This window comes from Piliocolobus tephrosceles, chromosome 10 (assembly GCF_002776525.5).
Source record: "Piliocolobus tephrosceles isolate RC106 chromosome 10, ASM277652v3, whole genome shotgun sequence".
In the NCBI taxonomy this organism is placed as follows: domain Eukaryota; kingdom Metazoa; phylum Chordata; class Mammalia; order Primates; family Cercopithecidae; genus Piliocolobus; species Piliocolobus tephrosceles.
The window spans coordinates 46,519,090-46,546,006 of NC_045443.1; the positions used below are offsets into that span (position 1 = coordinate 46,519,090).

The 26,917-nt window shown below is 44.3% G+C and overlaps 1 long non-coding RNA gene and 1 pseudogene across 2 annotated transcripts in view; both read left to right on the forward strand.

Annotated features, from left to right (window-relative positions):
- The first annotated feature begins 2,329 nt into the window (after nucleotides 1-2,329).
- LOC116418951 lies at nucleotides 2,330-26,917 on the forward strand. The gene is made up of 3 exons (XR_004229163.1): nucleotides 2,330-2,642; nucleotides 20,658-20,742; nucleotides 26,880-26,917. It is a non-coding gene; the product is annotated as an uncharacterized LOC116418951 (long non-coding RNA).
- LOC111542032 overlaps nucleotides 23,767-26,917 on the forward strand; it is a 111,339-nt pseudogene continuing 108,188 nt past the window's right edge. The window contains exons 1-2 of the transcript XR_003309520.1: nucleotides 23,767-24,081; nucleotides 24,357-24,993. The product of XR_003309520.1 is annotated as an FGFR1 oncogene partner 2 homolog (transcript). The remainder of the gene's footprint in view (nucleotides 24,082-24,356; nucleotides 24,994-26,917) is intronic.

Consider the following 26,917-nt stretch of genomic DNA (forward strand, 5'->3'; position numbering starts at 1 on the left):
GCAAGAGGCCCTATAATGAAGGCCTTTCCTGAGTGAGTTTTGGTGAGTGAAACCAGTCTTTGTGGAATAGGATGCAAGGCTCACATCCCATACCTCATGATGAAGTTCTCCATTTACCACGGTCATATCATCCTGTTCCTACTCTGTATGGGAAGGAAGGGGAATTGTGGAAGAATTAGTCACTCATTCTTTTTTCCTAAACCACTTTGTACTTTTCTGCTTCAACACTATGTTATTATAGTCACTTAATAACTTAAATTTGTTTGTAGAGATGGGGGATCTTGTTATGTTGCCCAGGCTGGTCTCAAACTCCTGGGCTCAAGCAGTCCTCCCACCCTGGCCTCTCAAAATGTTGGGATTACAGGCATAAGCCGCTGCAACTGGCCTATTTAATAACTTTATCCTCTTTTGTAACTAGATACTCTCCTTGGGGTAATTATATTGTTTTTTTCTTCTTTGTAAATGATTGAATACCTAGAACAATACCCACCATCGAGTAGGTGCCAGTTTAGTGAATGAAAAGAAAGCAGACATTTGGACAATTTGCTTCTATTTGAATTTTTGAAAGAAGACGGAATAGTAAGGAACATACAGTCCAGTGCCCTACCTAGCTGGATTACTTAAGTCTTCTGCTTATCCAGATCAGTAAATTATATGGTTGGAGTAGATGAGACACTATTAACCAGAGGTTATTGGACTCCAGGGGATTTTTGAGCCCTTACCTCAAGCAAAGTTAAAAACCACAAGGATCAGATGGCTTGGCAAACCTCTACTATACCTCTACTATACTACTCAGTCATTGGAGTAGGATACCCTGTCATTGCAATAACATATGTGGAAACCAAAATGACACGTGCCTGTGGTGTCTACCTATACACTCACACACACTCTCCAGCTTGTTGGTGCCTTTTCAGAGCCCCTTTGCTTGGCCCCAAAAGGTAAGATGGGAACAGATTCTAACAAAATTTTTTTTTTTTTGAGTTGGAGGGTGGAGTGCAGTGGCACAATCCTGGCTCACTGCAACCTCCGCCTCCTGAGTTCAGGTGATTCTCCTGCCTCAGCCTCCCGAGTAGCTGAGATTACAGACGTGTGCCACCACATCCAGCTAATTTTTGTATTTTTAGTAGAGACGGGTTTCACTGTTAGCCAGGCTGGTCTCGAACTCCTGACCTCAAGTGATCCGCCCGCCTCGGCCTCCCAAAGTGCTGGGATTACAGACGTAAGCCACCGCGCCCAGCCCCAGATTCTAATGAATCTTTTCAATGCTGATTGTCTAAATCCCTCTGGCCCCTCTTAATAGACCCCGACCAGTCGACAGTGAGGTGAGTGCTTCATGCATGCGGAAAGGTGCACAAATACTAGTTAGTTCCAGCACCAGGGAGGTTGGGAGTCTGGCGTCGAAGACAGAGTATTTAACAGAAAAGATTCCAAGCGCGGCGGGACCGACCAACGCTGCGTAGAGGGGCTATGCTGACAGCTGGGTAGATTAGAAACTCGACTGACGAGGAACTGACTTGGGGAGCGCGCCGGGCGAACATCGCCAGGGCAGAGAACCCCCATCAGCTCCTGAGGTTATTCTTCCCGCGCCCCCACCGGCCTCTGTGCACTCTCAGGAGGCAGAGCGACCGCGAGGCCCGGAGGCCCCAGCGTTTCCCGCCGTAGGAGACTCTGAAATTGCCTTTTGGAACAAAACTTGGGTCGGAAAGGAGGCGAAGGGAAAGCGGTGTGACGTCCTCCGTGCGGAAGAGTGAGCGGCGCCGCAGGGGGTAGCCCGAGGGGAAGCTTCCCGACCCGGACTTTGAGCAAAAGCCGCGCGCTCGACTCCCCTCGCTGCGCCTGCGTTCGGCCACCTCCGGGAGAGTTTCGGCTCTTTCCGTCAGTTCAGCTCGGGCCCTCTATTCCCGGCGCGCGTCGGCCCCCTACCCGATGCCGCCGGGTACGAGCTGTTCTGCACGCGGACGCGAGCTCGAGTCCCACCCGTTTTCCCCTTGCATCTAGTTTGTCCCCGACCCCCTCCCCGAGTCTCTTCCCTTCCGCGGTAATTCCCAGTCTCCGGTGGCGCGCGAGCCTGCGGACGGTGAGAGACGCGAGGGACCGGGTCCCGAGAAGAGAGGTAACCCGACCGCTCGGAGCCCGCCTCTCGCCGCCCCGCGCCTCTCCCCGATCTCCTCGGTCTCCGGTGCGCAGGCCGTCTAGCCGCTCCAGCCGCGCTCGCGTACCCGTTGGCTGCCACAGCCTCGAGCTTGGCGCGCCGGGTTCGCGCCGGCGCGAGTACGCGCCCTGAGCTCTGGCTGGCTGGCTGGCGCGCACGCGTCCGAGAGGGCTCCGGGGCGGGGCGAGCCGCTGCCCCGGCGAGGATCGGGGTGATCTGCTGGAGCTCCGGCCGCAGCCTTGATTCCCGGCCTGCAGAACGGCCCTGGAGAGAAGCGGGGAGGCGGTGGTGGGGGCGGGGCGGCGTCCGGCTCTGAGAGAGCTGGGGGGAGGAGCGCGGCGGCGACGGCGGCGGCGGCGGCCGCGGCGGCGGCTCTAGAGGGAGAGGTGAAGGAGGCGGAGGATCTCTTTTCCTCTTCTCAGACCCGGGAGCGTCTGGGACGCGGAGCCCGGAGCTGGGGCGACAAGGCGATTGCGGGGGCCCGGGCTAGGTGAGACTGGGGGTGCTGGGTGGCGGGGTTGGCGGGGGCTCAGAGGGGCGCCGAGGTGCTGGGAGCGGGTTGAAGGAGGAAAAGGGGGGAGGGGGTAGTTGTTGGGGCGGGGGGACGGGAAGGAGGGGAATGTGAGCCCTTAGAGACCCGAAGTGCCCAGAAGGTGGAAGGTTCCTGGGGTATGTGGGGCGGGCGAGACACCCGTCTCCGAGTTGGGGAGTTTCCAGAGGGATAGGCCGGGGAAACAATGGAGTGTGGGGGGGACTCTGGCGTGAGCGTGTGTGGGGTATTGGATTTTAAGAAACAACGAGCGAGATAGAAAAGAATGAAAGAATAGGATCATTTGGGATGAGAAGTACAATGAATTGGGAATGCAGTGGGGATGCGTAAGGTCACCTCCGTGGGTGTCCGAGGTCCTTAGGATTCGGGGGCAATAATGAGGTTTGAAAATAAGGGATAGAAGGGCGTTCTTGGAATTGAAGGGGGAGACGGAATGGAAAATAAGGCGGAGAGGCAGAGACATAAAATAGATGGGGTTAGGACTTGGATTAAAACAGAAAGGTAGATTCAGTCAGTTTTGGACTAGAGTGATATTTTTCTCATAATTCATCCAGAATGATTGGGTTCTTTTAGAAAGTGGATCTTTCTCAAGCTTGTCCTCTGCTAAGAAGTACAAGCCGTTCTTTAAATAATTTGATTATCACTTGTCCATTTTATTGATAAAACATGCCTGTGATAGTTACTTCCCCTCTGTTTAGCAGGCTACTGTACGTAATTTACCTATGGTTGATGAAGCAGGAGAGGACAGATCACCAAAAATATCTTGCTTTGAGTTAGGTCAGTGATAATGCAGAGTTCAGTGTTTTGGAGAGAACCAAAAGCTTGCTTGTTTTCAGTTTGACCAAAAGGTGATGGATAAAATTAAGTTATCTGTACTTTGTTAGAATTGCAGTTTCTCACTGAGAAATGTTCATGTACCATCTGCTACTGGTTTTATGTTTGTGGGAGAGAGTTGGGGTTCTGCCTTAAATTATTTCTTGATGTTAACTTCAGATAATCAGGCTGCCTCATACCTTCCAGTTTCAATTAAGGTGATTTGGGAATATTGTGGAAAAGTATCTCTGGGATTATGATCTTTGCATTTCCTTAATACTTGGATTTCCAGACGAAATTTATGATGGTACTAGATAGAAAATTGCTGATTTTGAAATTGTAATGACTGTTGTGTGCTCATAAATAGTCCATGTTAAGCCTTTTATTTGTTGGGCATTACATTTTGCTGACTCATCTAAGATTTTTGGACATTCATCAGTTTGTATTTCTCAGCTAGGTCTTGGATGGTAGCATTTAGGTTACTTTATAAAGGTCCAAAATATGATTTAAATTGTCACTTTTCTTAGATGTTATGAAAATTCAACAAAGCAAGAAGTGAGTGCAGTGTTCTCATTAGTGACAATGTGCCTCTTTTTTTTTTTTTTTTTTTTGAGATGGAGTCTTGCTCTGTTGCCCAGGCTAGAGTGCAGTGGCATGATCTTGGCTCACTGCAACCTCTTTCTCCCGGGTTCAAGCGACCCCAGCCTCCCGAGTAGCTGGGATTACCACCGCGCCTGGCTAATTTTTGTGTTCTTAGTAGAGACAGGGTTTCACCATCTTGGCCAGGCTGGTCTCGAACTTCTGACCTTGTGATCCATCGGCCTTTGCCTCCCAAAGTGTTGGGATTACAAGCGTGAGCCGCTGCGCCCGGCCTCTTTTTTAACTGATCTCTTTCAGTGGGCTAGTCAAGGTGCTAAGATTTTTTTGAATGTATTATGTCATTTAATCCTCACAATTATTTCATATTTTGTAAATTAAGAGGTTACATAATTTACTGAGGTCACAGAGCTAGTAAATAACAAAGCTTGATTCAGACCTAGGTGTATCAGATGCCTTTTTAAACATCTTCACTGCCTGCTTGCTCTTTCTGCTTCACGCCCATCTTGGTTATAGTAAAGCAGCATGAACTGGTTGAAACTTGGGTCTGATAACTGTGATTTAGATGAAGATTAAGTGAGTAGGCTGTAGCCTACTCTGTAGAGTTCATTGAAAGTTTACTGCTCCTGTGATTTAACAAAGCTCTGGGATCCTGATAAATAGGGCTAAAAACATCTTTTTGCTAAGGATTTGTCGTATGACCACACTTAGTTTTCTGTTTAGTCTTGTACTGCTGAGGTACTGTGCATACGTGGCACTCTTACTTGTAGAAGTCAAGACAGCCAGTTGTGGAACCAAAACCAATTAACTCTGAAAAGCAATTGAAAACTACTCAGTACTCAGGTGCCCTCCGAGCACCTGTTGAGCCCACAATTGGTACTAGCATTACCTCTAAATATAGATATGATCCTCTTAGAACCCAGGAGTGAAACAGCTAGAACTGAGGGAAAACAGCTGCAGCCTGAGGGAGGAGCCACAGGTTATAGCCAAAACATGAGCATAGCCCCTGGAGGCTAATCAGACTAAGACAGGAGGGAATTTTCATTTGTTGAGCATTTATGTATTCAGGCACTGAACTCAGTGTACATTTTTACCTTATCAGTTAGTTGTATTATCCTCTTTTTTCAGATGAGGCTCAGAAGGACTAAGAGTAACTTACACAAAGTCACTTTATAATGGCAGTGAAGAAAGTTTGTGTATACTATTCTAAAAATTGCTGCTTTCAGTTTTCCATTGTAGGGTCACCATATTAAAGCTGGGAACTAAAAGTCAGTCTTTCAGATCTACCTGACTTCTCTTATGTGTGTAACTGATTATTTCAGTCTTGCTGCTTTCATTGGAAACTGGAAGGAAAAGCTTGTATTTTTTGGATGTAATTGTTAGGAAGTACAGTCCATTAATTATATTACCAAATGACCTGTAGAATATAATTCAGCTTCCTCAGTTGCTTAGTGTATATCTGCAGCAACATGAAAATAGCATGTCTATCCCTTCTCTTCTGGGATCTTCACTTTCTTTTTTTTTTTTTTTTTTTTTGAGACGGAGTCTCGCTCTGTCCCCCACGCTGGAGTGCAGTGGCGCGATCTCGGCTCACTGCAAGCTCCGCCTCCCGGGATCATGCCATTCTCCTGCCTCAGCCTCCTGAGTAGCTGGGACTACAGGCGCCCGCCACCACGCCCGGCTAATTTTTTTTGTATTTTTAGTAGAGACGAGGTTTCACCGTGGTCTCGATCTCCTGACCTTGTGATCCGCCCACCTCGGCCCCCCAAAGTGCTGGGATTACAGGCATGAGCCACCGCGCCCAGCCAGGGATCTTCACTTTCAACAAAGTCATCTAGACTCTGGAGGATGACAGTGAAGCTTGCCTGTTACAGATTCTTCCACTTTTCTCAATATGTTTTTGCCACAAATGTTTGACGGTTGTTCTTGGTTATTTATTTATTTATTTTTTAGAGACAGGATCTCACTATGTTGCCCAGTTTTGCCTCAAACTCCTGGGCTTAAACGATCTTCCCGCCTCAGCTTCCGGAGTAGCTGGTATTTACTAGTTTGTTTACTCCCCCAAACCCCCTCCCACCTGCCCAGAAAGGATCTCACTCTGTCACCTAGGCTAGAGTGCAGTGGTACAATCATGGCTCACTGTTTGACCACGCCCAGCTAACTTTTGTATTTTTTTGTAGAGTCAGGGTTTCGCTCTGTTGCCCAGGCTGGTCCCCAACTCCTGGGCTCAAGCAATCCACCCTCCTTGGCCTCCCAAAGTGTTGGGATTATAGCATGAGCCACCTCACCTGGCCTTTTTGTTTACTTAAAAAAAATTGTTGTGGTAAACTATACATAGCAAAACATTTATCATTTTAACCATTTTTAAGTGTATGAATCAGTAGCATTAAGTACATTCACATTGCTGTGCAACCATCACCACCATCCATCTTGGGAACTTTTTAATTTTCCCAGACTGAAGCTCTGCACCTATTAGGCAATAACTCCTTGTTTCTCTTGCTCTACCCAGCTGCTGGCCACTGATATTCTACTTTCTGTCTCTATGAATGTGACTACCCTGGGTACGTCAGATGTAAGTGGAATCATACAATATTTGCTTTTTTGTGTCTGGTATGTACCACTTAGCATATCTTCAGAATTCATCCATGTTGTAGCATATGTCAGAATCTCATTCCTTTTTAAGGCTGAATAATATTCCATCGTATGTACACACCACATTTTGTTTATCCATTCATTCTCAATGGACATTTGGGTTGCTTCCACCTTTTGGCTGTTGTGAATAATGGTGCTGTGAATTTTGGTGTACAAATCCACTTGTTCGAGTCCGTCTGTATTGGTCCATTCTCACATTGCTGTAAAGAAATACCTGAGACTGGGTAATTTATAAAGAAAAGAGGTTGAATTGGCTCATGGTTCTGTGGGCTGTACAGGAAACATAGCAGCTTCTGGGGAGGCCTCAGGAAACTTATGATCATGGCAAGAAGCAAAGGGAAAGCAGGCATGTCTAGCTGGCTGGAGCAGGAGGAAGAGAGAGAGGTGGGGGAAGTGCTACACACATTTAAACAACTAGATCTTATGAGAACAACTCAAGGGGGCTGGCACTAACCCATTCATGAGAAACCACCCCAATGTTCCAGTCACCTCCCACCAGGCCCCACCTTCAACACTGGGGATTACAGTTTGACATGAGATTTGGTGGGGACACAGATCCAAACTATATCACCCTCCTTTCATTTTTTTTTTTTTTTCTTCGATTTACACAGAAGTAGAATTGCTGGATCCTATGGTAATTCTATGTTTAGTTTTTTGAGTAGGCTTGGTTACTTTTATTTTTTATTCTTATTTTATTTTATTTTTCTTATTTGCTTTATAACATGTTTGGGTAAATTTATTTGAAAAATATTATTTTCTGGAGATATTTTCTCAGGTCCATATTTTGACTCCAAATCTGAATGCCATCTGCTTGTTTCTTTCCTTACAACAATCCAAGGCTCTTTCTCTTGCTCTAGTAACGTAATCACATCTGGCTTAGAAATAGAACTTGCCAGTGAGATCAGGTGGCTGTAGTTCTCCAACATCACGTTCCTGTACAAGGTCCTCTGATCAGGCTACAGGCACTCCCACTCCTCCTGAGAGAAGTCAGTGGCCACATCCCTGAATGTCACTGATCCATGGACCATGTTTCTAGAATTACAAAATTTGGTCAATCTTCCTCGGGCTTCTTCCCCTTGACTTAAGTGTGCAGCAATAACTCTCTCGTCCTCCTGGTCCTTCTTTTGGATAATGGTACGACCAGCTACGTCGTCAACCCCTGGAGGCTGGAAGTGGAACTGTTGTATTTTTTATTTATTTTTTTGGAGACAGTCTTGTTCTGTCACCGTGGCTGGAGTGCAGTGGCACGATCTCAGTTCACTGCAACCTCTACCTCCTGGGTTTAAGCAGTTTTCCTGCCTCAGCCTCCAAGTAGCTGAGACTACAGGCATGCACCACCACACCTGGCTAATTTTTGTATTTTTAGTAGAGATGAAGTTTCGCCATTTTGGCCAGGCTGATTTCGAACTCCTGGCCTCAAGTGATTCACCCGCCTCAGCCACTCAAAGTGCTGAGATTACATGTGTGAACCACCGTGGCCTGCTGAGGCTTGGTTACTTTTAAGTGGTGATTTTATCATAGGCTACCTGAAGGTAGCACTTGATGGTACTTTCTCTATTGACTTTTTCTGTATTGCTGGCAGGACACTTAGGGTGGAAATGATTCAAAAGGAAATGTTTTGCCCAGTTTTCTTGTATCCAATGTGGAAGGAACCATTTGTTACATACAGTTCTTTCCAGTCATGTGCAAATATGGATGATCGTCTTAAGAATGCTGTATATGTTATCTGTCAAGATTTTAAGTACACTTTGCTGCCTTTGATTGAAATTTAGGGTACTTTTTTCATTTAAACATGTTTTACATGTATGAGCTGCTGCTTACTGCTTACCTTCTGTATCTTCCTGCATTCAATGAAAAAAAAATTTAGTGTCTGCTGTATGCTTTAAGTATCAAGCAGATACCTGGAATACATAGAATAGAAAGTAAAATTGTTTGAAGTCATTTGGCTCCATTTTCTCTCCCTCCTTATACAGTATGCAAGCTGTAACATAATACCAAATATAATAGGTTGAAAGAGCTGCAGTGAACTGTCTCTTAGAATGAACCTAGCCTCTCATTTCATCTTCTATTGTGTGTGTGTGTGTGTGTGTGTGTGTGTGATGGAGTTTTGCTTTTGTCGCCCAGGCTGGAGTGTAATGGTGTGATCTCATCTCACCACAACCTCCGCCTCCCAGGTTCAAGCGATTTTCCAGCCCTCAGCCTCCCTTGTAGCTGGGATTACAGGCATGCGTCACCATGCCTGGCTAATTTTTTGTATTTTTAGTAGAGACGGGGTTTCTTCATGTTGGTCAGGCTGGTCTTGAATTCCGAACCTCAGGGGATCCACCCGCCTCGGCCTCCCAAAGTGCTGGGATTACAGGCATGAGCCACTGTGCTTAGCCTCCCATTGCATTTTCTAAATGTTACATGGAGGTTAATTATCCCTGCATCTTGCTTCATGATATTGTTGGGTGACATAGCGACTTCAGGCTCATATGCCATTTTCTGGAAGCCTTATAGGAGACTTTATGAGCTCTCACTTTGGAGGTGGTCTGTCTGAAACCCAGTCCAGTTGCCATTCAGTTGAATTGATTCTGAAATATTTCTAAAGATTTGACATTTGTGGGAGGCTGGTCATGGTGGGAGGCCACTTTCACCTCAGTCCTAGCACTTTGAGAGTCCAAGGTGGGAGGATTGCTTTAGACCAGGAGTTTGAGACCAGCTTGTGCAACATAGCAAGACCTTGTCTGTACAAACAATTAAAAAATTAGAGCTGGTCATGGTGGCTCATGCCTGTAATCCCAGCACTTTGGGAGGCCGAGGTGGGCGGATCATGAGGTCAGGAGTTCTAGACCTGCCTGGTCAATATGGTGAAACCCCATCTCTACTAAAAATACAAAAATTAGCCGAGCGAGGTGGCAGGCGCCTGTAGTCCCAGCTACTCGGGAGCCTAAGGCAGAAGAATTGCTTGAACCCGGGAGGCAGAGATTGCAGTGAGCTGAGATTGCGCCTCTGCACTTCAGGCTGGGTGACAGCGCGAGACTCCATATATATATATGTATATATATATATATATATATATATATATAAATACATACATACATACACACACACACACACACAGGCAAGCAAGCTGGTCGTAGTGGCTGGCGCCTGTAGTCCTAGCTATTCTGGGGAGACTGGAGCAGAAGGATTGCTTGAGCCTAAGAGTTTGAGATTGTAGTGAGCTATGATCATGTCACTGCACTCCAGCCTAAACAACAGAGACCCTGTCTCTAAACAATAAAAAAAAAAAAATTTGAAGTTTATAAATGTTATTATTTTTTAATTTTTATTTTTTTTTGGAGACAGTGTCTTGCTGTGTCACCCAGGCTGGAGTGCAGTGGTGCCATCATAGTTCACTGCATACTTGAACTCCTTGAACTCAAGTGATTTATCACCTCAGCCTCCCCAGTGGCTAGGACTACAGGCACACACCATGGCACTCAGCTAGTTTTTAAATTTTTTGTAGAGACAGAGTCTTGCTTTATTGCCCAGGCTAGTCTTGAACTTCCGGGTTCAAGCAATCCTCCTGCCATGGCCTTCCAAAGTGTTGGGATTACAGGTGTGAGCCACAGTGCCCAACTCACTTTATTATCTTTAGTCACTGGATGTTAAGGATGGGCCAGAGGCCAGCATTTACTCTCCCATGTTCACATCTACCATGGCAGCCTATAGGAATGGGTTCCTGAAATATATACCATCTTCTATACAGATTCTTCAGTAGCTGCAGGCCCCTGAAACATTCTGCAGGGTTTGAGGATATAGCCGTTACTTAAAGGTAACTTCTGCAGCCATTGGCCTATGACTAATTTGTGGTTAAGACATAAGTTGAAGGCTGGGTGTGGTGGCTCATGCCTGCAATTGCTAGCACTTTGGGAGGCCGGGGTGGACAGATCACTTGAGGTCAGGAGTTCAAGACCAGCCTGGCCAACATGGTGAAACCTCATCTCTACTAAAAATACAAAAATTGGCCGGGTGTGTTGGTGCATGCCTGTAATCCCAACTACTCAGGAGGCTGAGGCAGGAGAATCACTTGAACCTGGCAGGCAGAGGTTGCAGTGAGCCGAGATGTGCCACTGCATTCCAGCCTGGGAAACAGCAAGGCTCTGTTTCAAAAAAAAAAAAAAGACATAGGTTGATTGGAGGTTTTGGGGGATCTCCAAGGGTTACACAGGGATTCTTATTGGTCCAAATCCTATAATAAATAACAACCTTGGATTGCTGGTAAGAAGGATGATTTTTACATTACTTAATTAGCAAGATGTATGATTACTAGTTGTGGAGTGTGTGTGTGTGTGTGTGTGTGTGGTGGTGGTGGTGGTCTTTAGAATTTGCTAAAGGGTATTAGGACAGAGGAGAAGGATGTTTGTGATTAGGCCATTATATGATTGTGAATGAGCCAGGATAGATAAGTAAATATCTTTTGTACTTGAAGATGCTGCCAATGATATTACTTCTTACTGATGTGGGTAGGACTGAAAAGACCAATTTGTAAAACCTGCAGTCTTTCCTATCTTAAATGACTTGCTGTTGTTTTTAAGGCTACCCTGTGTAGTTGAGCAGTCAGTACTTTTCCTTACATTATCCACTTTGTCTCTGATCATAGCATGTCAGTATGGTTAGCCCACTTCTGGCTCTTCCTGGCCTACTGTTAAAAATGGTTCAAAATATACATTAGTGTGTGGCAGAAGTGACTCTTCTGCTTACCTTGTTTGGATATCTAGTTACATTTTTATAGTAAATTGCTCTTGCAATCTACCTGTATGTCCTGCAGGAGCCCTTTGTATAGCATCTCTTCATAAGGGGCTTTGTGACATGTGATGAAAACAGTGAAACTCATCTGTAACTAATGTAATGATAGGAAGTTAAAGTATTGTAGCTGAATGGTAGGTGGGACATAACACTGCAGATGAAGCCCGTGATTTGGTTTAAACGTTTTTTTTTTGTTTTTTTTTTTGAGACAGGGTCTTGCTCTGTCTCCTAGGCTGGAGTGCAGTGGCACAATCTTGGCTCACAGCAACCTCCGCCTCCCCGGGCTTAAGTCATCCTCCTGCCTCAGCCTTGCAAGTAGCTCACTATCTGGTACTGCTAATTTTTAAATTTTTTATAGAGACAGGGTCTAGGCTGGTCTCAAACTCCTGGCTTCAAATGATCCTTCCGTCTCGGCCTCCCAAAATGCTTGGATTACAGGCATGAGCCACTGCACCTGGCCTGATTTTTTTTTTGTTTTGTTTGTTTTTGCGACGGAGTTTCACTCTGTCGCCCATGCTGGAGTTCAATGGCACAATCTTGGCTCACTGCAACCTCTGCCTCCCAGGTTCAAGTGATTCTCCTGCCTCAGCCTCCCAAGTAGCTGGGATTACAGGTGCCCACCACCATACCCAGCTAATTTTTTGTATTTTTAGTAGAGACGGGGTTTCACCATGTTGGCTAGGCTGGTCTTGAACTCCTGACCTCAGGTTATCCGCCTGTCTCGGCCTCTCAAAGTGCTGGGATTACAGGCATGAGCCACCATGCCTGCCCCTGATTTTTTTTAAGTCAGGGTCTTTCTCTGTCCCTCAGGTTGGAGTGCAGTGATGTGATCATGGCTCATTGCAGCCTCCAAATCCTGGGCTCAAGTGATCCTCCCACTTCAGCCTCCCTAGTAGCTGGGACTACAGGCTTGTGCCACCATGCTCTGCTAATTAAAAAATTTTTTTTTATAGAGACAGGGTCTTGCTATGTTTCCTAGGCTGGTCTTGAATTCCTGGCTTCAAGCAGTCCATCGGCTTTGGCCTCTCAAAGTGCTGAGATTACAGGTGTGAACTGTTGCACCTGGCCGGTGTTTTGTTAATTTTTTTTTTTGTATTGAGATGGAGCCTCACTCTATCGCCCAGGCTGGAGTGCAGTGGTGCGATCTCGGCTCACTGCAACCTCTGCTGCCCGGATTCAAACAGTTCTCCTGCCTCAGTCTCTTGAGTAGCTGGGATTACGGGCTCCTGCCACTGCGCCTGGCTAATTTTTGTATTTTCAGTAGAGACGGGTTTCACTGTCTTGGCCAGGTTGGTCTTGAACTCCTGACCTTGTGATCCACCTGCCTCGGTTTCCCAAAGTGCTGGGATTACAGGCATGAGCCACCATGCCCAGTCCTGTGTTTTATTAATCTTATCAGCACACACGAGGTTTTCTTTCTTTTTTTTTTGTTAATCTAGAATATACACACTGGACACACTAGGTTTGAGATGGCTGTCTGACTTCTTAAGTTGATAATGCTTTAAACAAGGCTTAGTTGGTTAATCTTTTTCACCTCTGTTATTACTCAAAGGTTGTATTGTATCTAGGAATTTTTAAAGTTGATATTTGGCATTTGTCATTAGACTACCAGTCCATAATGTTATGATGATCCTATAAATTAGACTGCAGGATATTATTATATGATGTTATTGTGATTTGGGAGCACAAGGAATAATGCATGACAATGACTACTAAATGTGTATTTGGTCTCTAGCCTGATGAAAAAGCTCCTGAAAAAAGGAAGGATATTTGGTACTTTCATCCTGATTACTTATTACCTGAAATCTTAACATTTCAGCAAGATTAAGTAGAATGATATTCAATTTTTATATGATTACATTTTTCATTGGGCAGTGAAAATGAGAACACATCATCCTTTCACACTGTACTGGCTAATTATTTCCATTGTGAAATAGCCCCAAGTATATTATTAACCTTTTTGGCAGCTGAAGTTTCTGGTCCCTGAAATGTGTATCTACTGAATGGTGTTAGTTATGATCAGGCTAGTATTGATAGCATAGTTATAATATTTCTATGTATAATATGATCAGGCCAATATTGATAGTATAGTTATTTCTATGTATATTTCCAATATTATTCTTTTAACTTATTTAAATAGGGAAGCTGTATGAGATGTTAGTTAAAAGCACAAGCCATTGAGTACACAAATCTGGCTTTCAGTCTACTCCCCTACCTACTCCCTGTCAAGTCATTTAATTTCTCTGAGCTTATGTGTCTGTATCTGTAAAATGGATGCAGTAGTAATCCCTCCTATAGGGTTGTCATGGTTACTGGATTTTGTTTATTTATTTTTTGAGACAGAGTCTTGCTCTTGACACCCAGGCTGGAGTGCAATGGCACGATCTCAGCTCACTGCCACCTTCAGCTCCAGGGTTCAAGCGATTCCCTTGCCTCAGCCTCCCGAGTAACTGGGATTATAGGTGCTCGCCACCACGCCTGGCTAATTTTTGTACTTTAGTAGACATGGGGTTTCACCATGTTGGCCAGGCTGGTCTCAAACTCCTGACTTCGTGATCCACCCGCCTCGGCCTCCCAAAGTGCTGGGATATTTATTTTGAATTAATCTTTATTTTATTTTAGTTTATTCTTCTTTTGAGACGGAGTCTCACTCTGTCACCCAGGCTGGAGTGCAGTGGCTCGATCTCGCAACGTCCACCTCCCAGTTGCAAGCGATTCTCCTGCCTCAGCCTTCTGAGTAGCTGGGACTACAGGCGCGTGCCTTCACGCCCGGCTAATTTTTTGCATTTTTTAGTAGAGACGGGTTTCACCGTTTTAGCCAGGATGATCTCTGTCTCCTGACCTTGTGATCTGCCTGCCATGGCCTCCTAAAGTGCTGGGATTACAGGCGTGAGCCACAGCGCCTGGCCAATTTTATTTTTTTTTGAGACAGGGTCTAGCCCTGTCACCTAGGCTAGAGTGCAGTGGCATGATCATGGCTTAATGCAGCCTCGACCTTCTGGGGTCAAGCAATCCTCTTGCCTCTGTCTCCCAAGTAGCTGGGACTGCAGGTAGATGCCATCATGCCTGGCTAATTTTAAAATTTTTTGTAGAGACAGGATCTTGCTGTGTTGCACAGGCTGGTCTTGAACTCCTACACTCAGCTGTCCTCTGGCTTCAGCCTCCCAAAGTGCTGGGATTACGGGCATGAGCCTCTCTGCCCATCAGATTTTATTTTATTTTATTTTTTTTTGAGACGGAGTCTCCCTCTATCAACCAGGCTGGTGTGCAGTGGCAAGATCTCGGCTCACTTCAACCTCCGCCTCCCGGATTCAAGCGATTCTCCTGCCTCAGATTCCTGAGTAGCTGGGGTTACAGGCATGCGCCACCAGACCTGGCTAATTTTTTAAAATGTTTTTAGTAGAGACAGGGTTTCATCATGTTGGTCAGGCTGGTCAGGCTGGTCTTGAACTCCTGACCTCATGATCCGCAAACCTTGGCCTCCCAAAGTGCTGGGATTACAGGCGTGAGCCACTGCACCTGGCTGCAGATTTTATGTTTGAGTTGAAATTCATATAACATAAAATTAACCGGCCAGGCATTGGTGACTCACACCTGTAATCCCAGCACTTTGGGAGGCCAAGGCAGGTGGATCACGAGGTCAGGAGATCGAGACCATCCTGGCTAACACGGTGAAACCCTGTTTCTCCTAAAAATACAAAAAAAAAAATTAGCCGGGTCTGTGGTGGCGGGCGCCTGTAGTCCCAGTTACTCAGGAGGTTGAGGCAGGAGAATGGCATGAGCCCAGGAGGCGGAGGTTGCAATGAGCCTAGATCGTACTACTGCACTCCAGCCAGGGTGACAGAGCGAGACTCCATCTCAAAACAAAACAAAACAAAAATTAACCGTTTTATGCCTACAACCATCACCTCTATCCAGTTCAAATCTTTTTTTTTTTTGAGACAGAGTCTCACTCGGTTGCCCAGGCTGGACTGCAGTGGCATGATCTCCGCTCACTGCAATCTCTGCCTCCCGGGTTCAAGTGATTCTCCTGTCTGAGCCTCCCAAGTAGCTGGGACTACAGGCACACGCCACCACACCTGGCTAATTTTTGTATTTTTAGTAGAGATGGGGTTTCAGCATATAGGTCAGGCTGGTCTCGAACTCCTGACCTCAGGTGATCTGCCGTCCTTGGCCTCCCAAAGTGCTGGGATTTATAGGCATGATCTACCACGCCTGGCCGATTTCAGAACTTTTTCACCACCCCCAAAGGAGACCCTATAGTCATTAAATATTTACTCTTTATTTCCTCCTCTCATTTCTGGCAACCACCGATTTGCTTTCTGTCTATGTGGATGTACCTATTCTGTATATTTCATGTAAATGGAATCACACAATGTATGACCTTTTGTGTCTGGCTTTTCTGACATAGCATAATATTGAGGCTTAACCACTGGTCTCATGTATCAGAACCTCATTCCTCTCTCTTTTTTTGAGACAAAATCTCACTCTGTTGACCAGGCTGGAGTGTAGTGGTATGATTACAACTCTCTGCAGCCTCAAACTCAAGTGAACCACCTACCTCAGCCTCCCAAAGTGCTGGGATTACAGGCATAAAACACCATGCCTGACCGAGAACCGCATTCCTCTTTATGGCTAAATACTACTCCGTTATTTGGATATACTACTCTGCCTGCAATGCCTTCCAAGTCATTTTAAAAAATCTGTTTATCGGCCGAGCACAGTGGCTCACAACTGTAATCTCAGCACTTTGTGAGGCGGAGGCCGAGGTGGGTGGATCACCTGAGGTCAGGAGTTTGAGATAAGCCTGGCCAACATGGTAAAACCCTACCTCTATTAAAAACACAAAAATTAGCCAGGCGTGGTGGCATGCGCTTGTAATCCTAGCTATTCGGGAAGCTGAGACAGGAGAATCACTTGAACCTGGGAGGCAGAGGTTGCAGTGAGCCAAGATGGCACCAACCTGGGAGACAGAGCAAGACTCTGCCTCAAAAAAAAAAAAATCTATTTGTCTATTGATGGTTAGTTGTGTCTTTTCCACCTTTGCCTATTGTGAATAAGGTTACTCTGAATATTCATGTATAGTATTTGTTTGAATACCTGTTTTGAGTTCTTTTGTGTCTATACCTAAAAGTGGAGTTGCTGGGTCATATAGTAATTTTTTTTTTCCTCAAAAGCCGGTGTCATAGTGTACATATAGTAATTCTATATTTAATTTTTTGACAAATCACCGTACAGTTTTCCATAGCGGCTGTACCATTTTACATTCCTACCAGCAACGTATGAGGATTCTGATTTCTCCACATCCTTGTCAACATTTGTCGTTGTTGTTGTTTTTAATTTTAGCCATCCTGGTAGATGTGAAGTGGTATCTCATGCTTTTTATTTGCATTTCTCTAATGACTAGTGATGTTGAACATCTTTTCATGTGCTTGTTGGCCATTTGTATATCTTCTTGGAGAAATGTCTATTAAGTCCTTTGCCCATTTTCAAATTGGATTGTCTTTTTGTTGAGTTATGACTATTGAATTTTAATTGCTGTAAAACACTCCATTGAGTACATGTAGCATGCACTCAATAACTATTAGCTAATACTATAGTTGTAATTATTTTTGCCGCATGTGGCCTGAATTGGAAGGAAATTCTGCCTAGTTTTTCCAAGTAGGAGTGGAGAGGCAACAAAACTTATGTTTATGATCAATAAAGATTTGACTCTGTCAGTGTTGATACTTTGCTTTTAATTGATGCTCTGAAATCAATAAATTAGAAACATGTATACATAAAATCAGTTTATCTTTGGCAGAAATCAGTATATTATCAATGTTTAATTAATTCCTAAGAATTAATGGCAATAGTGACTCTAGTTTTAGCTGAGATTTAGATCATCTTTCTTCATTCTGCCCTGTTATGAGACATTTGCTGTAATTGCCACAATGAGAATTTTTTGAAAACTGGGTCAGAGAAGCCTACTTTTTACATTTAATAGTATGCGATTTATGTATTATCATTGTTTTATGCTTATTGCATCTTGGTTTTATGGGGTGTTCAAAAGAAGATAGATGAGAATAGGCGATCCAAAGTAATTATTTAGAATTTTATCCTCCAGTCAGGATTGAACCATCTTGAACTGATGAATATATTCTTCCAGGTTTATAGGTAGACATGCCATTTCATTATAGCATGATTTGGAGTCAGACAGTAGCTTTTAAGCAGAACAGCCATATGTAAGTCTAAATTTGGTTAGTTTCTTTGAATAAGCAGTGGAAACTGTATGCATTCAGAAACTGGTGATTATTCAGATATCTTCTGAAGGTCCTCTCCTCCTGTGCTCCGCAGCTTTGTCCTGAACTCTCCTGTCTCTTGCGGTGCCTCTGTGCTTTTACCTATTCTGTGAACTCTGCCTACAGTGCCTTCCAAGTCAGTTGGTGACTCCTCACACATCACTGAAGTCTTTGGGGTGGATGCAAATGCTGCTTTTAGCCATTAAAATCTGTTACATACTTTCACAATAGTTCTCGTCCTAGTGTAGTTTTAAAAATGCACTTAAAAATTTTTAAAGCAGTGCATGCATGCAGTAAACAAAATTGGACAGTACAGAAATAAATGGTGAAGACAGTCTCCCAGTTTTCTTCCCCATGGATAGCACTTTCCCTTTTGTATTCTTTGAAAAATATTTTGTGCTGATACAAGAATTTTTATACTGTATGAAGTGCTTATTCATCTTACCTTTTACTTCAGGGTAATTTATGAATAATAAAAAATTTCAAGCATTATAGAAATGTAGAGTGTGTGAAGCAAAAGGTCCCCTTTACCTTGATCCCTAACACTAGCCCTTTCCAAATAACACTGTCCTAATTAACATTACTCTCTCCAGAAGTAACCTCTGTTATAAGCCTTGTGTGTGCCTTCAGATTGTTCTACTTACACTTATGCCTATTTAAAAGTGTATGTTTTCGTGTTTTTTTGGTTGTTTGAGACAGTTTCGCTCTTGTTGCCCAGCTGGAGTGCAATGGCGTGATCTCAGCTCACCGCAACCTCCACTTCCCAGGTTCAAGCAATTCTCCTGCCTCACCCTCCCAAGTAGCTGGGATTACAGGCATGTGCCACCATGCTCAGCTAATTTTGTATTTTTAGTGGAGTCAGGGTTTCTCCATGTTGGTCAGGCTGGTCTGGAACTCCCGACCTCAGATGATTTGCCCGCCTCAGCCTCTCAAAGTGCTAGGATTACAGGTGTGACCCACCACGCCAAGCCCATTCATTTCTTTAATAAAGTTTTACTGAGTGCCTACTATGAGCCAGGTACATAAGAGTAAACTAAGGATGAAAATTCTTGCCTGAATGCAGCTTATATTCTAGTGGAGAGGGCAGATATTAAGTGAAGGAGTGAACTGTTTAGTGTTTCACGGGGTAATAAATGGTATTTCCAAAAAAAAAAAAAAAAAAAAATCCCACCAAAGGAGGGGGAGACTGTGTGAGCATGTAAGTATATAAATGTGTGTGTGTGTTTGTGTGTATGATAGAGACGGAGAGAGATACAGATTCAGATGTAGTGAGGGAAGGCCTTGTTGAGAAACTAATATTTGAGGAAAGATCTAAAAGCTGTCTTTGATTCCCTTTTCTTCCTCATACCTCACATCAAATATATCTCCAATTCCTATTGATTTAATCTTCAAAATGTATCTGCAACCCACCCATCAAGTAGGTGGATTGAATTGGCAGTGGACGTTTGTGAAGATTTTCTTCTGATTGTTTTAATATTCTCAGTGAATTAGGAAATAAAGTGCTCAGCCGAGAGTGAGGATGAGGAGGGTAATGGAGGTTTGTGTAAAGAGGAAAAGGTGTGAAATTGTTTAGGAGAATGGGAGAATGGCTGCAGCAGGGAAATATTGTATGATTGCCAGGGAGCATTGAGAGCCTCTTGAGGTTTGCAGTTACAATTTTTTTTTTTTTTTTTTTTTGAGACAGAGTCTTGCTCTCTCTCCCAGGCTGGAGTGCAGTGGTGCGATCTCACTGCAACCTTTGCCTCCCAGGTTCAAGTGATCCTTGTGCCTCAGCCTCCCAAGTAACTGGGATTGCAGGTGCGTGCCATCATGCCTGGCTAATTTTTGTATTTTTTTTTTTTAGTAGAGTCGGGGTTTCACCATGTTGGCCAGGCTGGTCTCAAACTCCTGACCACAAGTGATCCGCCTGCCTCAGTCCCCCAAAGTGCTGGGATTACAAGTGTGAGCCACCGTGCCTAGCCTGTGGTTATTTATTTGAGATGGAGTCCCGCTCTGTCTCCCAGACTGGAGTGCAGTGGTGCAATCTTGGCTCACTGCAACCTCCACCTCCTTGGTTCAAGCCATTCTCCTGCCTTAGCCTCCCAGTAGCTTGGATTACAGGCACGTGCCATCATGCCCAACTAATTTTTGTATTTTTAGTAGAGATGGGGTTTCACCAGGCCAGGCTGGTCTCAAACTCCTGACCTCAGGTGTTCTGCCTGCCTTGGCCTCCCAAAGTGCTGGGATTATAGGTGTGAGCTACCATGCCTGGCCTTTGTGGTTATAAATTTAAAGTGAGATCAGTCAGTATGGTTTATTTCCTCCAGCTGTATTCAGCTGCAGGGGTGTAAATTTGGAGTGGATTTAACCAGGGAGGGGTTTTGCCAATATAGCCGAACAAAGCAGGAGAAGGGCAAGGGATAGAGGGTACCTGTGTATGCAAGGTAGTGGTATAACATACTGTGAAATTCAAACTGTGAAGGAGGGGAGGACATAAAGTGGCTAAGAGATGGTGAAAAGATGGGAGAAGCAGTGGATGGAAGGTCCTGGTGGGATCAGAAGCTGCAGGAGTTTGGGTATGTGAGAGACTGAACCATGAAGATAGTGGGTCATTGTTGGACAGTGGGAGATAATTGATATTGTGAAAGCATGATCATGGGCTGAGGGGGTGAAGGACAAGATCAGTGGAGGTGAGAAATTTAAAGAACTGAGACAAGGAATTCAGAGAGATAGGGTATGGAAAGATTATCTTTGTGAAATCACCGAGAGTTAAGATAGTAGTATAGAAAGTCACAGTAAGCCAGGTAATGCATAATAGGATTCTCATAGGATATTCAATGTAGTGTTTTGTTTTTTTTAGGGAATAAGGAGGGAGACAGATTTGGAAACATCTGTGAGGAGCAAGGAGGACATTTACCTCACTCCCAGGTCCAGTGGTATGAGAGGTATGGGGAAGGTAACTTATACCACTTTCGGGCCTCAGAGGCCAGTGTGGCCCCAGAGGAGAACCAGCTTTTAATTAGAGCAAGAAGTTGAAGGAATATTCAGAGAAGTTGCTGAAAATGTAGGGAACAGTAGAAGCGTTTCAAAATTTGGAGAGGTGGGTGACACATGGAGACAGAGCTAGAGATATGCAGAACAGTGTGGGGATTAGAATGTGGGAGATGAGGCTGGGCGTGGTAGCTCATGCCTGTAATCCCAGAACTTTGGGAGGCTGAGGTGGGTGGATGGCCTGAGGTCAGGAGTTTGGGACCAGCCTGACCAACTTGGTGCAAACCCATCTCTACTAAAAATACAAAAATTGGCCAGGCGCGGTGATGCGCTCCTGTAATCCCAGCTACTCAGGAGGCTGAAGCAGGAGAATTGCTTCAACGTGGGAGGTTGAGGTTGCAGTGAGCTAAGACTGCGCCACTGCACACTCCAGCCTGGACAACAGAACTAGACTGTGTCTCAAAAAATAATAATAATAATAATAATGTGGGAGATGAGAGATGTGGGAGTCTGGGGCTTCTTTGATGGACAGCATAAGCAGAGATAAAGAACCTGAAGACATTAGGCCTGGTGGAGAGCAGGCAGGCACTGGAGGTGAGGGTGGGAGTGTGGGGAGGGAGCAGGGGCGTTCTTACCTAGATCCCCTGCTGACACACCTGTTCATGATGGAGAGGCGTATCTCACTCCAGGTGTAAAGGGTTCTCTTTTGATAAATCCTGTGGGCTCTCTCTTTATGATCACATATTAATGCCTTTTGCTTTTAAGTATTTTTTTTTTTTTTTTTTTGAGGTAGGGTCTTGCTATATTATAACCCAGCCTGGCTTCAAACTTGTGGGCTTAAGCAATCCTCCTCCCTCAGCCTACTGGGTAGCTGGAACTACAGTCGTGCACCACCATGCCTGGCTTTTTCACTTTAAGTCTTTTTGTCTGTGTTACTAATATTAATGAATGAATACCAATAAGATTTTTTGATTAATGTTTGTGTAGCACATGTTTTTAAAACCATCTTTTAAATTGTCAGCCCTTGGCCGGGCGCGGTGGCTCAAGCCTGTAATCCCAGCACTTTGGGAGGCCGAGACAGGCAGATCACGAGGTCAGGAGATCGAGACCATCCTGGCTAACACAGTGAAACCCCGTCTCTACTAAAAAATACAAAAACCTAGCCGGGTGAGGTGGCGGGCGCCTGTAGTCCCAGCTTCACGGGAGGCTGAGGCAGGAGAATGGCGTGAACCCGGGAGGCGGAGCTTGTAGTGAGCTGAGATCCGGCCACTGCACTCCAGCCCAGGCGACAGAGAGAGACTCCGTCTCAAAAAAATAAATAAATAAGTTAAATAAATAAATAAATAAATAGCCCTCTGTCTTGGTAAGCTGTAGATAGTTGTATTTCAAAAATCTGATTGTCTTGATAAATGTAATCTTTTCATATTATTGTGATTACTGATAGTTTAGACTTATTTCTGCTGTTTTCACTTATACTTTTTTTTTCTTTTTTTTTTTTGGAGACGGAGTCTTGCTCTGTCACCCGGGCTGGAGTGCAGTGGCCAGATCTCAGCTCACTGCAAGCTCCGCCTCCCAGGTTTACGCCATTCTCCTGCCTCAGCCTCCCGTGAAGCTGGGACTACAGGCGCCCGCCACCTCACCCAGCTAGTTTTTTGTACTTTTTAGTAGAGACGGGGTTTCACCGTGTCAACCAGGATGGTCTCGATCTCCTGACCTCGTGATCCGCCCGTCTCGGCCTCCCAAAGTGCTGGGATTACAGGCTTGAGCCACTGCGCCCGGCCTATACATGTTTTTTGAACCACACTTTTTTTTTTTTTAATACATATTTTTTTCCCTGACAGGGTTTCTCTCTGTCACCATGGCTGGAGTGCAGTGGTGCAATCATGGCTTGCTGCAGCCTCAAACTCCTGGGCTCAATCTATCCTCCTGCCTCAGCCTTCTTAGCAATTGGGACTACAGGCATGTGCCACCATGCTGGACTAATTTTTGTATTCTTTGTAGATACAGGGTTTTGCCATGTTACTCAGGCTGGTCTTGAACTTCTGGCCTCAAGTGATCCACCTGCCTCAGCCTCCCAAAGTGCCAGGATTACAGGCATGAGCCACCGTGCCTAGCCTTGAACCACACTTTTTTTTTTCTTTTTCCTTTTTTTTTTTTTTGAAACCCTTTTTTTTTTTTTAGGTCACACTCTCTTGCCCAGGCTGGAGTGCAGTGGCATAATCCTAGCTCACTTCAGCCTCAACCTCCCAGGCTCAAGTGATCCTCCCTCTTCAGCCTCCCAAGTAGCTGGTACTATAGACACAAGTACCACTAGGCCCAGCTAATTTAAATTTTTTTTGTAGAGATGGAGTCTCACTATGTTGGCCAGGCTGTTCTTAAACTCCTGGTCTCAAGCAGTCCTCTCACATTGGCCTCCGAAAGTGTAGGGCTTACAAGTGTGAGCCATGGTGACCACACTTCTTATTTGCATTCTGTTGTATATATGGAGTTCTTTTTTCTTCTGATTTTTAAGTTGAACATTCTATTTCTCTGTTTAGTAGTTAACTGTTAAATTTTTAACATGCATGCTTACTGAAGTCCAAGATTAATATCTTTGCCTTCCTGAATAATTCAGGAACCTCAGAATACTTTTAAGTTGGAAGGGCCCCGCTCCGCCTTCTTGTGCAAAGCTGCTAGTGGTCGGCTCTGCCCACCGTAACGAGAGGAAGGAAATCTCGCAAGGCTGGAGTCCTCTGGGCGCGCCGGTCAGAGGCGGTTGGCAGAGGTGTCTCCCCACTCCGGTGATGGGGCTGAACGCTACTGGCTTCATGGCCACCCCTCCGCTGCCTCCATCTGGTTCAGCGTCTGTTTGCTGAGGAGGCGGACTAGGGGCGCGGAGTCTGTTCCCTTGGGTGCATAGGTCCCGGTTGATAGAGGCTTTGAGTCCTCATCACCACAGCTGAAGGCTGCGAGGGCCTAAGCAGGATATATCTTTAGAAATGAGTTGCACAATTGATAATGCACTTGCTGATGCTAAAACTATTGTTGAAAGATTAAGAGATCACAACGATGCAGCAGAGTCTCTGATTGAGCAAACCACAACTCTCAACAAGCAGTAGAAGCCATGAAGCAGTATCAGGAAGAAATTCAAGAACTTAATGAAGTCACAAGACATCGGCCATGGTCCACATTAGTTATGGGAATCCAGCAAGAAGGGAGACATATCAGAGAATTGCAACAAGAAACAAAAGAATTGTGTACGTCCCTGGAAGAACATCAGTCAGCCTTGGAACTTATAATGAGCAAGTATAGACAACAATTTTTTTTTTTTTTTTGAGGCGGAGTCTCGCTCTGTTGCTCAGGCTGGAGTGCAGAGGCGCAGTCTCGGCTCACTGCAAGCTCTACCTTTCGGGTTCGCCGAGTAGCTGGGACTACAGGCCCCTGCCACCACGCCCAGCTAATTTTTGTATTTTTTAGTAGAGACGGGGTTTCACCTTGTTAGGCAGGATGGTCTTGATCTCCTGACCTTGTGATCCGCCTGCCTTGGCCTCCCAAAGATTACAGACGTGAGCCACCGCGCCCGGCCGATAACAAATGTTTAGATTGCTACTGGCTAGCAAAAAAGATGATCCAGGAATAATGAAGAAGTTAACAAGAGCAGCACTCCAAGGAACTGCAAGCACATGTTGACCAGATAACTGAAGTGGCAGCAGTAATGAAAAAAGCCATTGAAATTGACAAGCAACAGGGTTGCAAGGAACAAGAACTAATATTTCAACTTGAACAAGAAAACAAAGGCTTGAGAGAGATCCTTCAAATAACTCGAGAATCATTTTTGAGCCTAAGGAAAGATGATGTGTCGGAAAGTACTTTGTCAGCATTAGTGACCAACAGTGACTTGAGTCTGAGGAAGAGCTGAAGAGCTTCTGAGTCTGAGCTTCTTACATGGCTCCAAATGGTCAAATAAGTGAATGAGTGAATGAACAGAAAATTCAATCCTTTATTTTTTTCTCTTTAAATATGTACAGTGCACTGGCTATGAGAGCAACAAAGATGCATAGTTAATGGTCATAGACTTTATTCCAAAACATAATTGGAAAATAGAAACTGAGCCATTGCCAATTGGTAAAGAAATGAAAGGTTTTCACAGTGACTACTGAATACACCAAGACTACTGAATACACCGACTTTTGGCCATGCTGCTGGCTTTCTGGGTGATTGATTAGGTAAACTTGAATATTCTCAATAAATGTTTGAGAATTCATAAAATTATACCAATTTAAAAATACAAAGTTTTACCACTGTTTTGTGAATGGAAGATTTGCATGCTATATTTCATCCTTCTTATTTGGTGTCAAAGTTAATATGAAGTTTATGTACCATGAGACTTCAGCTTTAGTGATTGCCTACTTTTACATTTATTTAAATTTTTGTGAAAGAAAATTCAGTTTTAAAGCTTATAAGAATGTGTTATATGTACCATAAACAAAAGTGATAATTTAATTTTAGCAATTTACCATAACTGATACTTAGCTAACAATTCTCCATAACTTGTTTCAATATAAGAAATACCATTTCAGGAATGAAAAAGAAGGAATACTACTTTTTTTTTTTTTTTTTTCCTGAGATGGAGTCTTGCTCTGTCGCCCAGGCTGGAGTGCAGTGGCTGGATCTAAGCTCACTGCAAGCTTCGCCTCCCGGGTTTACGCCATTCTCCTGCCTCAGCCTCCCAAGTAGCTGGGACTACAGGCTCCTGCCACCTCGCCCGGCTATTTTTTTGTGTTTTTTTAGTAGAGACGGGGTTTCACCGTGTTAGGATGGTCTCGATCTCCTGACCTCGTGGTCCGCCCATCTCAGCCTCCCAAAGTGCTGGGATTACAGGCTTGAGCCACTGCGCCCGGCCAAGAATACTACTTTCTAAGAAAAAAAATCTTATAGTAGACATATTTAGTAGGGTGAACTACTTTGAAAGAGTAAGTTTTGGTTTGAAGTCAATAATGAAGATGAGATTTGTTTGTCTTCTTTCTGGCTGATTTTTAAGGATATTATGTAGTTTATTTAATTAACAGTTGAAATGTTTGATACGGCAAAATAGGTATGGTAATTTCAAAGTGAATTGGGAATTTCTCTGGCTCATAGAACCCTTTTAAATTAAAATTAAAAAAAAAATTCTGGATCTGTTTTTAAGCTCCATCTGGTCCTCATAACCTATAAGATTTTTCTTAAAACTTTTCAGCTGAAAGTGGGGGTAGAGGTGGGGTAATCTGTGGATTTAGAAGTATTTGTTTTCTGTTGTCTTTTAAAATGTCAAATATGCTGGGCGCGGTGGCTCACTCCTGTAATCCCAGCACTTTGGGAGGCCGAGGTGGGTGGATCATGAGGTCAGGAGTTCGAGACCAGCCTGACCAACATGGTGAAACCCCGTCTCTACTAAAAATACAAAAATTAGTGGGGCGTGGAGGCGCGTGCCTGTAATCCCAGCTACTCAGGAGACTGAGGCAGGAGCATTGCTTGAACCCAGGAGGTGGAGGTTGCAGTAAGCTGAGATTGTGCCATTGCACTCCAGCCTGGGCAACAGAGCAAGACTCCGTCTCAAAAAATATATACATTAAAAAAAAAAGTCAAATATATAGTATGTAAATTTTTAAAAAGCCACCAGTTATAGAAATGTGCTTAACATCAGTTGAAACCTAAATTTTCTTATGTCATGGTGATTGTAGTAGAAAGGGATAAAAGAAGAGTGTCAAACATGATGAAATATATCATATGCATTTATATTGAATACATATTAAAGACAAATAGAAAATTCTACTTTGAGTATATAATTTGTTAAATATTACTTTATATGGTAATTTTTATGTATAATTTCATATACTGGTAAAATTCAAAACCACTTTACGCTTCAGAATTTTTCTATTTATTTATTTATTTATTTTAAGAGATGGAGTCTCGCTCTGTCACCCAGGCTGGAATGCAGTGGTGCGATCTCGGCTCACTGCAAGCTCCGCCTCCCTGGTTCACATCATTCATTCTCCTGACTCAACCTCCTGAGCAGCTGGGACTACAGGAGCCCGCCATCACACCCGGCTAATTTTTTTGTATTTTTTTTTAGTAGAGACGAGGTTCCACCATGTTAGCCAGGATGGTCTT